Source organism: Ixodes scapularis, unplaced genomic scaffold (assembly GCF_016920785.2).
Source record: "Ixodes scapularis isolate PalLabHiFi unplaced genomic scaffold, ASM1692078v2 PGA_scaffold5__190_contigs__length_132052651, whole genome shotgun sequence".
Taxonomy (NCBI): domain Eukaryota; kingdom Metazoa; phylum Arthropoda; class Arachnida; order Ixodida; family Ixodidae; genus Ixodes; species Ixodes scapularis.
Genome location: NW_024609880.1, coordinates 6,396,995 through 6,413,050, shown reverse-complemented (window position 1 = coordinate 6,413,050; position 16,056 = coordinate 6,396,995). Strand labels below are relative to the sequence as shown.

Sequence of the window (16,056 nt, the reverse complement as noted above, 5' to 3'; positions counted from 1 at the left end):
ATGCCTCTGCAATCTGTAACGGCCCTATCCATGAGGAGTTTCTGAAAGAGTGCATTCTGGTTTTTAAGAGCCTGCAAGTACTCGGATGTGGAAGGCAGCCGCACTGCATTCGTGGCTTCTGCTTAACAGTTAGGTCTCTACTGCTGCTCAGCAATCACCTCGCGGTTAATTGCGGTTTTTCCCACCTTTTAAACCGCCCTCTGAACCAGGACACCCTTGAAAACACTTTTGCTGTTATACGTTCAAAATCAGGTGCAAACACAAACTCCACTTTCCGTCAATTTCAGGCTGCGTTCAGGCACCTTTTGATTAGCAAACTATTCAAGCTGTCGGAAAAATCGAACTGTGGTGATGACATGTCTCTCCTTGCTATGTTCACCGCAGGCCTTTGGGCACCTTCTCCTCGTCTTGCCTTAGGAAGCACAGTTTTTCTTACCACGGCAGACGATTCGCCTTCAAATTATCCTTTGGCAATAGAAGAGAACAACGTGGTTTATTTTGCTGGGTGGCTGGCATCGAAATTCCTCAAGGTTCATTCCTGTGTAGGAACATCCCAGAAATATGAGTTGAGGACAGAAAATGCGTGTTTTTTTTAGGGAAATCAAGTGCTCTTGTATTTGAGTGTGAAAGGAACTGCCGACTCCCACTTTGGAATCCTCTCAGTTCCTTCTGCTTCTTTCATATTATTTGTTTAAGCTTGTGAGGAAGTCTTCGAGACGTGTATCAACAACCTAATTTCAAAGGAGAACGTAGGGCGCACTCTTTGTGTTCTTTTTAACCAGAAGATTTTAAAATCTCTGACTGTATGCGACGAAAGTGTTTATGATAATTTGTTTTCTCTGATTGCCAGAGTCATTCTGCACTGGTTCGCGCGGAAAAAAAAATGCTGACTATTTGATACTGTAGCAAAGTGTAAAGCTAGGCAGCAAGTGCCCAGACTACGTATGTGAGACCACCCAGAGTACTTTTTAAAGCAGTGCAGGCATGTTCTATTCAGGCCTTTCATTTTCTTCGGTTTCTTGACGACTAATGTAGTCTTCTAACTTATTCACATATATAGAGTTTAAAGCTGTGAAGCAAAACTGGCTTATGAAGTGCAGCATACCACAGGGCTCCAAGAGGGTTTAATCCACTTGGCTTCCTTGACCTGCACCAAACAATCGCTGCGTTGCAGTGTAGCAGCACCAGCAGATGCAAGTTAAGATATTTTCAGCATTATGGTACCTTGCCCAAGGAATGTGTAGAAAAGTGTAGCTTTTCTGTGTATTACAGTGGTGGCCTCAGTTGTCGTCGGAACACTCTGGAACCTCCGAGTTATTAGTGGCTGCCTATCAACTGTCAATGTCCTCACAACATCCAGCCGATTGTACAATGTCTGATGTTATAACAGTGTGCCTTATGTACCGATCTACTAATTTTCTTCGACCATGACCTTTTGAAAATAGTTGATACCGATTGTGTAATTCATTTCATTTCATTTATTTACTCTCAAGGCCGAAGCATTACAGAGAGGAGTGGTGAAGCAAAAAAAAAATACAACATGAACATAAACACAGCAGGGAGATTACAAAAAATGGTTGCAAATGGCGCTTTTGAAACGGTCGCTGTCGGTGATTGAAGCGATGGAGGCATGGAGGTGGTTCCAGTATGTGCAGGTTTGGGGAATGAACGAGTGGAAGTGCAAATTGGTGCGGCTGCTTGGGACGCCAACCTTGAACTGATGGTCGCTGCGGGAAGAAATGTACGATGGTGGCAGAAAGAGAGAGTCACTGAGTAGAGAATTGAAATGATAAACCTTGTGAAAGAGACAAAGACGAGATAGTTTACGACGCAATGAAAGATCGGGTAAGTTAAGATTAGATTTCATGGAAGTGACACTGGCAGTTCGAAAGTAATTTGAGAAGATGAAACGCGCGGAACGGTTTTGAATGGCTTCTGTTTGAAGAATAATGGAGTTAATATGAGAGTCCCAGATTGATGATGCATATTCAAGCTTTGACCTCACTAAAGTTTTATAAAGTATGAGTTTCAGGTTAGTTGGGGCTAAAGAAAAATTACGCCGTAGATAACCAAGTGCGCGATTAGCATTACTAGTGATGTAGTTGACGTGATCTTGCCATGAAAGGTTAGCAGAAATGATAATGCCAAGATATTTGTAGGACGAAACTTGCGTTAGGCGAACACGGTTAAGTAAGTAGTCACATGGTAGGATGTAATTTGAATGACGTGCAATTCTCATTGACTTACATTTAGCAGGGTTAAGTTTCATTAGCCAGGTGTCACACCAAAATGAAATGTTATCGAGGTCAGACTGAAGACCATGATGATCAGCAGGTTCCAGAATTTTGCGATAAACAACACAGTCGTCAGCAAAAAGTTTTATAGATGAAGAAATGCAGCTAGATAAGTCGTTAATATAAATAAGAAAAAGCAAGGGCCCTAGCACTGACCCCTGCGGGACACCGGACGTTACAGGACAGTGAGGGGGGTTATGGTCATTGGCGGTTACATATTGCGTGCGATTAGACTAGAAGCATTCTATCCATTTAAAAATATTAGGGTCCATGTTAAGTTTACTTAATTTATACAGGAGCAGACTATGACAGACACTATCGAATGCTTTAGAAAAGTCGATGAAAATGCAGTCAACAGTGATTAAGTGATCTGCAGCAGAGAATAAGTCGTTAGTAAAGGCGAGTAGTTGAGTTTCACATGAGTAATTTTTTCTGAAGCCGTGTTGATGCATACTAAAAAAAGAATTAGTTTCGAGGAAGGACACCATATGACAGTATATGACATGTTCCATGAGTTTGCACGGTATACTGGTTAATGAAATGGGTCTATAATTATTGGGACAATGAGTGTTACCTGATTTGTGCAGAGGAACCACCTTTCCCACCTTCCAGTCGTTCAGGAGCGTACAGGATTCTAATGATTGTGCAAAAATCTTCGACAGTATTATAGATGAATACACTTCGGTGTTCTTCAAAAATTTGGGGTTAATGCCATCATCACCTGGAGAAGAGGAAAGCTTCATATTTTGAATTAATTTCATTACGCCTGCCCAGTCAATAACTATTGGATCCATCGGAATAAAATCATAAACCGGAACATCGGGAAACATACATGGCGTGCTGTTAACAAACGACGATGAGAATGCAGAGTTTAAAACAACGCAGCAGTTTTCCCTAGGAACGACCGATTCGCTATCCGTAGCAAGTTCAATTGGTTTCCTTTCACTTCCGCTCACAACGTGCCAAAACTTACGCAGATTAGTTTCCAGTAGCGATGGAAGGATTTGATTAAAAAAAGTATGTTTGGCGAGAGACAGTGCACGTGCGTACTCATCCTCTGCACAATGATAAGCTGCCCATCTCTCTGGGATCATTGATATCTTGGCTCGTCGGAAAAGGCGCTTTTTTTTTGTTTGATAACCGTTTTAATGTTGGCGTATACCAAGGTGACTGTGTATTTCTAATTTTACGAAGGGGTATATAACGGCTAGTAAGCTCAGTTACTTTCGATTTAAACATACACCAATTATCTTCCAACGATTGCTCAGAAAATTTTTGAAGAAAATCTGATAAAAATATCTCAAGTTCATTATTAATCCCGGTGTAGTCAGCCCTACTATAGTCTCTAAATACCTTTGAAGCTGCACATTTGCGAGGCGAACCGTTTGGAATATTAAAGTGAATGACGAAATGATCGCTTACACCTGGAAAAACTGAAAGTGATTGTACAAGATCTGGATGGGTAGTGAATACTAGGTCAAGGACAGTGGCACTTGTCGGGGTTGTACGGGTTGGACATTTCACGAGCTGAGTCAAGCTAAAATCCGAGCATGTAGTAAGAAAGGAATTGCACTCAAGAGAGCCGAAGCTTGCTACGGGTATAGGTGCGTCCCAGGAAACACCAGGGAAATTAAAATCACCAAGAACAAAAATGGGCAATGACGGATACCTTACGTGTAATGTATTCAAAGCATCATATAGATCAGAAGAAAATCCAGAAGGTGAATTAGGGGGGCGATAACAAGCGCAAAAAATTACATCCTTGTGGTTCAGACGAATGCGCACAGAAGTTAATTCCAGAGGCGAGGCAAGCGACACATCAAAAGAAACCAACTCGTCGCAAACCGCTATCAAAACGCCACCCCCAGACCGAGTTCCCCTGTCACATCTGTAGAACCGATACTTCTTTTGGCAATTTAAAATCTCACTATTATCTACTTTTGCGGATAGCCAAGTTTCCGTCAAGACCACAACATCAGCAAGACATGCGTCAATTAAAGAAGACAAGGCGTCGCGCTTGTTGATAACGCTCCTGACGTTACAAAGCAAAAAAGAAAAATCACGTACTAAGGAGGCACTGGACATAGTAGGCGAGGGAAGATTACGATCACCACCCCTCGCCGACCGCTAAAGTGGTGTGGGTGCACTGGGCGCACCCTCAGACCTTGGTGATTGTTGCACCAAATTACGGGAGGGTCGTGGTCGAGAGAGCTCCGAGATCTGGTCTAGCTCTTGGTCATAAAAATAACACTTATCATTTACATACAACTTGTTATAAGTAGGTTTAAAGGTGGAACTCTGAGTCTTTCCAAATCCGATTAAGTTCCTTCGAGCCAAGCGCGTCGCAGGACAAAAATCTTCGCTAATGCTGATGCAGTTTAACTTTAGCTTGACTCTGAGCTGCATCACCTGGTCCTTCGTTTTAAAAGACGAAAATTTGACAATCACTGGTCTACATTTGTTTCCAAAAAAACTGTCCCAATCTATGAGCACGCTCGACGTCAAATGAGAGCGTGTTGGCAGTCAACTCAGCTGAACCCCTGTCGAAGCAGAGCGCTAACGCGTTTTTAACCTTTTCTTCCGCCTGTGACCACGTTTCAGACACACAATACAATACAATACAATACACTTTATTTTTCCAGAAGTACTGGAGGGGTCCCCAGACAAAAAGCTGCTAAAAGCAGCTTGACTGGGTCTGGGTCCCCCTTATACATGGCAGCAGCTCGGAAAGCAAACATATAAAACACTTTACCATGGTGATAAGAAAAATAAAACAAGGTCACATAACATTGGAGTAGCAGAAGAACAAAATTAGCTATGAATAGTTAAAACAGTAGGTACGTAAGTCTTTTTTGCCGATTGTGTAGATGTTTATGTTGTTCGTGGAACATTTATTTAACACGTACGGTACTTTGTAATGCAATGATTGGAGGTTGTAATTTGTGCGGCACCGAGGAAGGAGCCAAGTGTCGACACGGCGTGTGTTTAGATTTCTTTCACGTTTCTGAAGTTCAGAAATAAAATACAAAAAATCTATGAGTGTTGGCGATGAGAAACGAAGGGTACAGAGTAAACGATAATTATATACGTGTTCTACGGGAAGTATCTTATATCTAGAAAATAATGGTTCTGTATGGTCTGTATATGAGACACCTGCGATATAACGTAAAACTTTTTTTTGCAATAATAGTGTATTTTGAAGGTTTGTCTTAGTTGTCGTAGCCCATACAAGATTACAGTAGTTTAAATTGGACTCAAATAGTGCATAGTAAAGTTTTAACTTAATACTGATTGGTAGAACATGACGACAGCGGGCAATAATGCCGACAACTCTGGAAAGTTTAGCAATTAGATAGTTAACATGGCTGTCCCACATCATATACTCGGAAAAAAGTACTCCTAAAATTTTATGTTGGCTAACTAATTCAATTTGTGAAACACCAAGTTTAATTTCATTTTTAACCAGAACTGGTTTATTAATAGATCTAAATAAAATGGCTTTAGATTTTTGGGTGTTTACTTTAAGGCCATTAACTTTGGACCACATGTCAAATTTACTTAAGATATTATTCGCTTTACATATCAGAACATCAGCATCAGTAGCAGAAACAAAGAGGCTCGTATCATCAGCATAAATGACAAACTGAACTTGGTGATCGATGTTAACAATATCATTTATGTATACATTAAATAGAAAAGGCCCAAGTATGCTTCCTTGCGGCACACCTGCAATAACATTATGAAAGGAAGAGTAATGACCGTCAATTACCACGCACTGTTTCCTATATTGTAGATATGATGTAAGTAAAGCAAGGGGTACTCCGCGGACACCATAGTTGCCAAGTTTAGCAAGAAGAATGTGGTGATTGAGAACATCGAACGCTTTACTGAAGTCTATAAATACACCTAACGTAAGAAGCCTTTTTTCAATATTTTGCAATATAATTTCTTTTTGAAGTAATAAAGCGGCTTCAGTGGATTTACTTTGTCGAAAACCAAATTGACAGTCCGATAGTATAGAATGTTTTGTAAAAAAGGAATTTAGACGTGCGAGTATAATTTTTTCAAGTGCCTTAGAGAAGATAGGTAATACTGATATAGGCCTGTAATTATTTGGGGCGTTCTTATCGCCTCCTTTATATATAGCAGAAACTTTTGCCAACTTCATGTTTGCTGGAAATTGTCCAGATGATAATGCCAAATTATATATGTGTGCTAAGCATGGGGCGATTATATCTATTACATATTTAGCCGGCTTTATTTGTAATTGATCAACGTCACTACTTTTGGTGTTTTTTAGTCCTAAGAATATATTACAGATCTCAATTTCGTCAGTTGGACTTAGAAAAAAAGTATCGTTATTATGCCTCACAAATGAAAGGGCACTAGGATTAAAAGCAGTGGGTTGTTCAACCGAAAAGTGAGTGTTAAAGCATTCCGCCAGACTTTCATCGGACATAACTTGACCGTCTATTTTTAATTCACCGATAGAGGGGGACACCTTTGTACGATTTATGACTTCATTTATTATTTTCCAAACCACATCGGGGCGCTCTCTAGTGACATTATGGAACATATGCTTATAGTATGAAGATTTTGCTTTTCTAAGTTCAGAAGTTAGATTATTCCTAAATTTCTTAAAAGATGAGAGCCTGTTTGGGTCCCTCGTTTTTAGGAAAGCCGTGTATAGGCGGTCTTTTTTATGCATCATTTTAATGTGTACGGCGGTCACCCAGGGTTTCCTTATCTTTTTGTTTACGGTTACGGTTTTTAACGGAAAATGCAAATGGTAAAGTTCTTTAAAAACGTCCAGGAAAGTATTATAAGAGACATCGACGTTTAAGCTAGAATAAACAAAGCTCCAGTCACAGTTAAGAACTGCATCCCTAAATGCCAGGAGGCAGTCATCGGACATTTTACGGAAGGTGGCGGTACTTTTTACTTTTTTCGGTATTTCATAATTTTGTATCGACAAGAAAATGGGAATGTGGTCACTGATACTGCAGCTTATAGTGCCAGATACCTTAACATTGGTTGTAACATTCGTAATAAAAAGATCAATTGCGTTTGACGTGGTTTGGGTGATTCTAGTAGCAGACGTAATTACATTTACAAAGCCATTAGAGTTGAGTGTACTACTGAGAGAATTTGAATAGAAGGAGTCATCTAATATGTTAACATTGAAATCGCCGCCTAGAACTAGGCGATAGTTATTTACCCAGACGTAGTCAAAGAAGCGCTCAAGAAAAGAAATGAAGTTTCCAAAATCTGCCGAAGGGGGCGGTATATAACAGTAAAAATAGTGTTACCACATTTTAGAGTTAGTATCTCATAATCGCTTGATTTTTGAGAAAACGCATGTAGCAACTCACATTTAATAGAACATTTTACGTGAATAGAAACACCACCACCACGTTTATCTGTTCGGTTCAAATAGAAATGATTATAACCTGGTACAATGAGCATGTCAGCTTCATGCTGATACCAGGTTTCCGTAAACATTATTATGTCAAAGGAAACACCGCACTGATTTAAATGTAATATGATACTGTCATGTTTATTTGTTACGGAACGGGCATTTAGGTGATAGATTACAGTGTTATCTTTCGATGACAAGCAATGACCAAGGTCTACAGGCAAAACTAACTCCCTGTATTCCATTGCAAATAAAAAAAAAAGAAACACAAAGAGACCGAGTAGATAAGCTAACTAATCTTCTCGATGTCAGCTTCATTTTTGATTGGAACGAGTGGGGAACCATCGGCTTGGCGAGCAAATATTTTTCCATTGCTCACCCAGACATGTTTCCAGTTCGACTGCCGCTTCTTAGCAATCGCTTTGCCAAGAATACGTTTTAATGACGGGCAAAGATGCTCGTTCACAAATATCGGCGTATTTGTGTCGAGGCCTACATCCGAGTTTGTAAGGCGCTTCTTTTTTGCCTTCTGAAGTATTGCGTCGCGCTTGCTGCGGTTTACAAGCTGTAGGATTATGTTTGTAGTCTCAGTGTCCCGCGTCGGTACACGATGACAGATGGCGATATCCGCTCGAGTAATTTGTTCCCCAATTGACTCTCCCAGTTTTCGAATCACATCTGGAAGTACTTTGGCATCACGCTTGAGGACTCCTTTAATTTCCAGGTTGGTGTTCCTCCAGTACTGCTCAGCGTCCGTAAGCCGATCCTGGCAGTTCCTTAAGCATGTTTCCAGTTCATCGCACTTTTGCGAGAGATTTCCGTTCTCTTTCTTTAACGGAGCGTTTTCCTTAAGTACTGTATCAAGCTTTTTCTTTATGTCTTCGAACTCGCGGTTCATAAAATCCATACTATCCTTCGCCTCTTTAACATCATTCCGGAAGTCACGTATATCACTTCTAATATCTCGTTCCAGTGTCTCCCTAAAAGCCTTCCATTCCTGGCGAAGTTCATCTTTAAGTTCATTTAATATTTTGGAGATTTCCTTCGTCATAGGGGATCACTCAAAAACAAACAAAGAAAGCAGACAGGCGTAATATTCAACAGCTGTGGCAGCAGCAACGGTGACAACGCTTGAAGTATTTAACGTAAGAAATTGGAACAAACCTGCAAAATGACGGGTTGTAAGCGTGCTAGCTCCTGCCGTTGCTGCTGCCAAGTGATGGAAGACGAGATGCGTGCGTCTTTTGTAGCGAAGAGGGGCTGACGTCCTCCAGCTCTTGACCAATGGCACGGTGTCCCGTGGAAGATCAACGCTGGGTAGATGGCAGCACAACAGATTTGCAGTCTGGCAGGCCACCGGGACACAGGGATGATGATGCGTTCTTGGATGGGTTGAGAGCACGGTCTGCAAAATGACGGGTTGTAAGCGTGCTAGCTCCTGCCGTTGCTGCTGCCAAGTGATGGAAGACGAGATGCGTGCGTCTTTTGTAGCGAAGAGGGGCTGACGTCCTCCAGCTCTTGACCAATGGCACGGTGTCCCGTGGAAGATCAACGCTGGGTAGATGGCAGCACAACAGATTTGCAGTCTGGCAGGCCACCGGGACACAGGGATGATGATGCGTTCTTGGATGGGTTGAGAGCACGGTCTGCAAAATGACGGGTTGTAAGCGTGCTAGCTCGTGCCGTTGCTGCTGCCAAGTCAGGAATTCCATAGAAAAGTAGATTGTTTCGTCTGGATTGATCCTCCACTTCATTCAGACGTGAGTGCAAGGCGGCATTAACATTCCTCTGATCTCTGTTTTCCCGTCGCAGTGCATCCAGTTCACTCTCCATCGTTCCCGCTTTATTCTCAACAGACGTAAGTCTTTCCCCGATATTTGTAATTTTGTCGTCGATTGTTTTTTGGCCCTGTTTTACTTCATCAATGGAACTTTTTAACTCTGTTTGACCCGTCTCAAACCTTTGCGACCGAGAATTCAGTTCGTTCAACAGGAGAAGCATCTGCGTGAACTGGGCCAACTGGTCTGCGCTCATAGGACCAGGATTTGGTTCAACGTCGCCACAACAAAGAAGTGACCGAAAAAAAGAAGCGGAAGTCGCAACACAAGACTGCAAGTGGCGTGGGCAGGTCAGCAGCAATAAAAAACGATCGTCCGAACGGAAAGAATAGCAATTGTCAATTTTAAAACGTACCTGAACAAAAAGAAGGAACAACTTATTAGACATCTCGGTCTCGCTGCCGCCAACCTGCCCACTGAAGTAGTTGTCGAGATGGCACGCCTTTATACACTCGGACAGCAACGCTGATGTCCCACGTAGTCGCTCGGTGTCCCACGACACCTGGTAGTCGAAGATGACACTGGCCGTCGTCGAGTCACGGTAAGGTGAGGTGTACTGACTTGTCAAGGCGAAACTTCCACGCGTGCAACCGATGGTACCCTCGAAGCAAAGATTAGTTGCTGTCGTATCAGTGGATTTTCCATGAGGCAGCAGCGTGATCTGAACAAAAAGAAGGAACAACTTATTAGACATCTCGGCCTCGCTGCCGCCAACCTGCCCACTGAAGTAGTTGTCGAGATGGCACGCCTTTATACACTCGGACAGCAACGCTGATGTCCCACGTAGTCGCTCGGTGTCCCACGACACCTGGTAGTCGAAGATGACACTGGCCGTCGTCGAGTCACGGTAGGGTGAGGTGTACTGACTTCTCAACGCGCAACTTCCACGCGTGCAACCGATGGTACCCTCGAAGCAAAGATTAGTTGCTGTCGTATCAGTGGATTTTCCATGAGGCAGCAGCGTGATCTGAACAAAAAGAAGGAACAACTTATTAGACATCTCGGCCTCGCTGCCGCCAACCTGCCCACTCTAGTGAGTAATCTGAGTGAATGATTGTAAGTGAATAAAACAAATAAACGCGACTGTTAAAGCGACGTTGGACTTGCATTAGAGTTACTGTTGTGTATTTCATACGCCCAACACACTCCAGCAATTTGATTCACTCTTTTTTGTGACATTACATAACTTGATTTAAGGTTTCTCACATATTTCCCAGGGATCCTGAAGGAACAAAAAGCAAAACACTGCGGCTGGAGTTTGACCACAGTGCAAAGACACGATGGTGTGACGAAATGAAACTACTCTCAAAGCAGGTCGGCTAACAAAGTCGGCTGCAGAAAAAAAAACATTTCGAACAAAGGGTGATTTCAGAGAAGATCGACCAAAGGATGGCTAGTCGACATTTTCAAATCAACTGATGTTTTTATATGTTATTGTCTAGTGTCTGGTATGAACGAATCGAAACTTAGTTTTGACTAGAAAAAATACTTGGGGACAGGAAAAATCGTAAGGCATGAGGTGGTGGACAGTTGCATTAACGCGCACTGATGGAGGGGGCCCGTTTGAGAGTGAATAACTAAAGCGATAACATTAGGAGAACTCTAATACGTTTTAGGCGCAAACTATGGCTATAGCTTGCTTGTAATATAAAGTAATCATATTTATTTAAAATTTATTTATTTTTCTAAAAATTGACAAAGATGCCTGCTCGAACGACAAATGGCAAACTTTGGAGGTCTGTATCTCATGAAATAATTTAATCATTATGATATAATTTGCAGATATTATTCTACTAATATATAGCTAATATTTAAAACATAACTAAGGTATCTGTGTGATACAATAGTTAGGATATATTTAGTCAAACATGAAAAAAAAATCAAACAAAGAAAAATTCCGATGCGAATAAAAAAAAAACACCACCCTCAATTTTTTTTAAAATTAGCTAACCTGTTATACTCTATTTCGGCATTCATTTCCATTAAAGACATGTTGCATCATTTTATTGAGAAAGAAGATACAACTCCCCAAAGTAGGGTCCTTTTTCAAAGCCTACACTTAGCAGTGTTTTATACAAGAACTGACTCTGAGTTCCAGTTTCATGAAACCAACACACATCTTTTATATATTTTTATTCAGATGAGGCCAATTATAACTAAAGAAATCGTTCATACACTTAAATTAAGGAGAAACTACTGTGTACAAAGAGGTATCATATTACGGACTAGTGATCCGAGAAAAGATCATGCAGCCATCGGCCACTAGGAACTTTGTTTACTTTATTCTCCTGCGACACTATATGCTATTCCCTCTTCCGCTCTACCTTCATCTCTCTCTCTCTCTCTCTCTCATATATATCCCTGATATATATCCAGAACAAAAACATGTTCAAGCATTCCCTTTCTGCGTGGTAGTGTTCTGTGGCTAGCAAAAATCATTTCCTCGCTAAGCTCACGATTATGGCAAAATAGTTGCCGGAAACCGCAGACGACACTCGTCGCTAGTTCTGGCAAAACGGCTGATACAATCTTTTTTTCGCATTTCCCCGCTCGCTGTCAAGAACAAGGGGGTTCGCTTCAACCAGCAAAACATGGCCGCCGACGCCTGTTTACTGAGCAGCCATGCCTGTCGCCATCTCACTCGCTGGCGTCACGGGCGATAATATCAGGCACAAAGGGGCACACCAACCGGCAGCATTATCCCCAAATACTCGAGCCTCGCGTAAATACATAGAGTCTAAACGCTGTCGCCATGTTATCGTAGTAAGACCGCCCCCCCCCCCCTCCCCCAACGGGGGACTGCAGTACGCGACGGCGTACTAACACAACGGCGACGATATCGACATCGCGGGCTCCGAATTTTCCCATAGTTCTACTCCACGGGCATTTCTCGAAACGCTTGATATTGTGTACGCCCGCCTGGAAGGATTTCAGGCGCGTAGTTAAGATAAGGCGGTTCTCCACGGCAAAAGAAAGCAATTTCACAAAAGCTTAAAAGCGGCGGCGGCGTTGCGTGTGCGGTGAACGCTTGTAGTTTTGGTGTAGACAGGGTGTGTGTGTTCTCGTTGTTGACACCAGCCAACGATAAGGCACTGCAGGCGGTAGCTCAGTACAGCAAGGGCTAATCCGAGTGACCATCAACGTAACCCCAACGCCAACCCCTCGCGAACCGGTCGCCGACATGGCTCAGGCTGTGTCATGAACCACGTGGTAGAAGCTCGGGTGCTTTCATATCAGCGCGTGGAGGGACGAGAGTGCGATTCCGGAAAGTCTCTTTCGAAGGCCACTGACCACAATTTTTTGTCTGGAGACCTTCCCTCTTTCTTCCTTTTGCGTGGATCAAGCTTTGCCGACAGCCTCAGTTGTGACCTCTCTTTTCAAATGTACGTTTGCAGTGAGTGAGCTCCTCAGCCTCGGACTTGTCACTTGTGCACCCAGTAGTTCTTTCACTTGGCAATTATATGCCATCAGTTGGGGTTTAATTTCTATTATTTATGTATACATTATGAAGACGTCCTGGAGCTCCGAACGAGTATTTTGTGCAGATTACTTTTGCAAACACAAAAAGACTATACCAAAGCAGCGGAATTTTCGAAGTGTTGGCGAGTTGGACCTAAACTCGTTGAAGCAAATTCTTCCGCCTGACTGTTCCACCAAAGTGAGTGCGACGGACTACCTGTGCTACCATTGCTTCATGCACATCACTAAGGAGATCTCGATGCGAAGCTCAGAGCAGTGCCCTGACATATTTGTGCCAGCTGAAGAAGCAATTGAAGATCTAAATCGCAGCATACTACCTACAGATGTGTCGCCGCTGAGACAACCAAGCGTCGTAAGAAGTCGGGACAGGCCTGCCTATGTCAAGAGAAAGCAGACAGAACTGGAGCAGGTTGCTGTCAAGAATATACGCTCAAGGCTACGTATTGCGTACTACAGGGACGCACCATCGGGGTCGTCCGAACCAACATGCTCCACATGCACTGAGTGGGTGGACAACTTTCGGCAGGCCTTTGAAACCGCCACCTCTCTCCGGGAACGTTGTCAACTGCTTACACTCCTGCCGTCAACACTGACGAAGAATGAGGTTCAAAAGATGATTCCACAGGCCTCAATGTACCTCATCAGTAAATCCCGAAAACTCAAGGAAAAGCATGGCGTGTGGTATGAGCCGGATCCTTACACGAGGTGCAAGGTGAGCCCTGAGAACCTGTCTGCTGCCCTAGAGTACTTCACGAAAGACGAGCTACAATGTTCGCACCAAAGTCCCAACCAGAAGGACGTCATCTCTGTCATGCTCAACGGAGAGAAAACGTTCGTGCCAAAGCGCTTCATGACACGCTCAATACGAGAGGCCTTCCGTATATACAAAGACAAGCATCCCGATTCCGGCGTTGGGCTAACGAAATTTTATTCGTTGCGCCCTAGATGGGTCCAATGTATTCCACACCAGGAAGTGTGCGTTTGTGTGCGCTGCGCCAATTATTACCTTTGTATTGCCGCTCTAGAGAACGTTACAGGCTCAACATTCAACACTGGTGAAATGAACTCGGCATTTCTGTGCGACCCAGCAACAGAACTGTGCCTTCAAGGAGACTGATCACTGCCCAAAAGGCCAGTTTCTTACACTCCAGGAACTTGATATCCCGGAGGATGAAGAGATTGTGCTTGCAACATGGGAGTCCGGCGACCTTGTGAAAAAAACTTTGGAACCTGAGACTTTCCTAAAAGTCATCCAAGTGACGGTTGGAAGTTGGGTACTTCATAACCATATCCGGCAGACGCAAGGTAAAGCGATCTACGATGAAAAACAGTGTATGCAACGCGGGAGCATTGTCTTTCATTTTGACTTTGCTAAAAACTGGACCATCGTGCTTCCTGACGAAGTGCAAGCATATCACTGGAAAAAAAAACAAGTTTCGATATTTACATGTGTAGTGACGACAAGAAAATCTACAAACAGCTTTGCCATCATCAGTGAGGACCTGTGTCACGACGCCGCTCACGCTTGCTTGGCTCTAGAAAAAGTGAAGGAGTGGGTTGAAGACAACGTTGCGGTATACTCGTACGTGACGTACGTAAGTGACGGCGCCGCCAGTCATTTCATGAATCGCTACCAGCTTCACCAATTTGCAAAGGACGATTGCCCAGAAGCCCAGTGGTTATTTTCTGCATCTGGACATGGGAAAAATGCATGTGACGGAGTTGGCGGACTCGTGAAGCACCAGGCCACGCTGAACAACCTGAGAGAACGTTCAGTAAGCGCAATTCAGACTGCCAGGACAATGGTGAGCGTTCTATCAAAGAAACTGAAAGGCGTGCATCTTGTATATCTGGACGAAAATGAGGTTGTTCGGTATCGTGAACAAAAAAAAGAAGAGTGGCTGACGGTGCGCGCCTTCCCTGGCATTCAGTCTTGGCACGCGTGGCGGCTCAGCAAGTCATCAACAGAAGGGACCTGTGACGTATATGTAGCACGGACAGTCGGATCTGCTTGGAAGCAACTTTATTAAATGGGTACAGCGAGGAAAACCTTAGCGTAAAGTGCCGAATTTGATTTCCCAAGGACTGCTCATTTTCAATGCAGGGACATCTTATTTATCACATTTTTCTTCACGGGGTATTTAACCTACTGTTTTTGTTGGTGGTTACTAATAATTTTTATCTGATCACTATAAAAAAAATCCCAAAATGTTATCCTCGAGCAGGATAAAATATATGGGCTTGCCACGATTCATTCATACACCGAGAGCATCGAAGCTGCTCCAGTTAGGCACTATGGCATCCGTCACCTGAAATTATTTGTAATCGTAAATACACAGCCAACCTAAATATCTTACTATTATATCTTTGTTTTTGTGTGTCTAAGTAAAGTTATTTATTTTACTCTAGATGTAAAATATACCGGAAGGTACAACTTCACACTGCATCAACTTTTCTCAAATCATTAGTCTCTAATATGATACCACTTTGTACGCTTATGTAAAATGCTGTATATAGTTTCTCCTCCCTTTTACTGTGTGACCGATCGCTCTTTTTATCAATGACCTCATCTGAATAAATGTATATAAAAGATTTGTGCAAGTTTCATGAAACTGGAACTCAGAGTCACTTCTTGTATAGGACACTGCTAAGTGTAGGCTTTGAAAAAAGACCCTACTTTGGGGAGTTGTTTCTTCTTTCACAGTGCAATGATGCAACATGTTTTTAATAGAAATGAATGCCGAAATAGAGTATAACAGGGTACCCAAATTTTAAAAAAATCGAAGGTGGTGTTTTCTTTTTATTCGCATTGGAATTTTTCTTTGTTTGATTTTTTTCCCACGTTTGCCTAAATATATTGTAACTATTGTGTCACTCAGATACCTTATTTATTTTTTCAATAATAGCCATATATTAGTAAAATAATGTCTGCAAGTTATGTAATAATGATTAAATTATTTCATGAGATACAGATTTCCAAAGTTTGCCATTTGTCGTTCCAGCAGGCATGTTTGGCAATTTTTAGAAA

At 42.6% G+C, this 16,056-nt stretch overlaps 1 protein-coding gene and 1 pseudogene across 1 annotated transcript in view; both read left to right on the top strand.

Annotated features, from left to right (window-relative positions):
• LOC120847579 (juvenile hormone acid O-methyltransferase) overlaps positions 1 to 16,056 on the top strand; it is a 69,571-nt gene that overhangs the window by 13,536 nt on the left and 39,979 nt on the right. The gene's annotated exons all lie outside the window — the stretch shown is intronic.
• Positions 357 to 950, top strand: LOC120847580 (annotated as a pseudogene).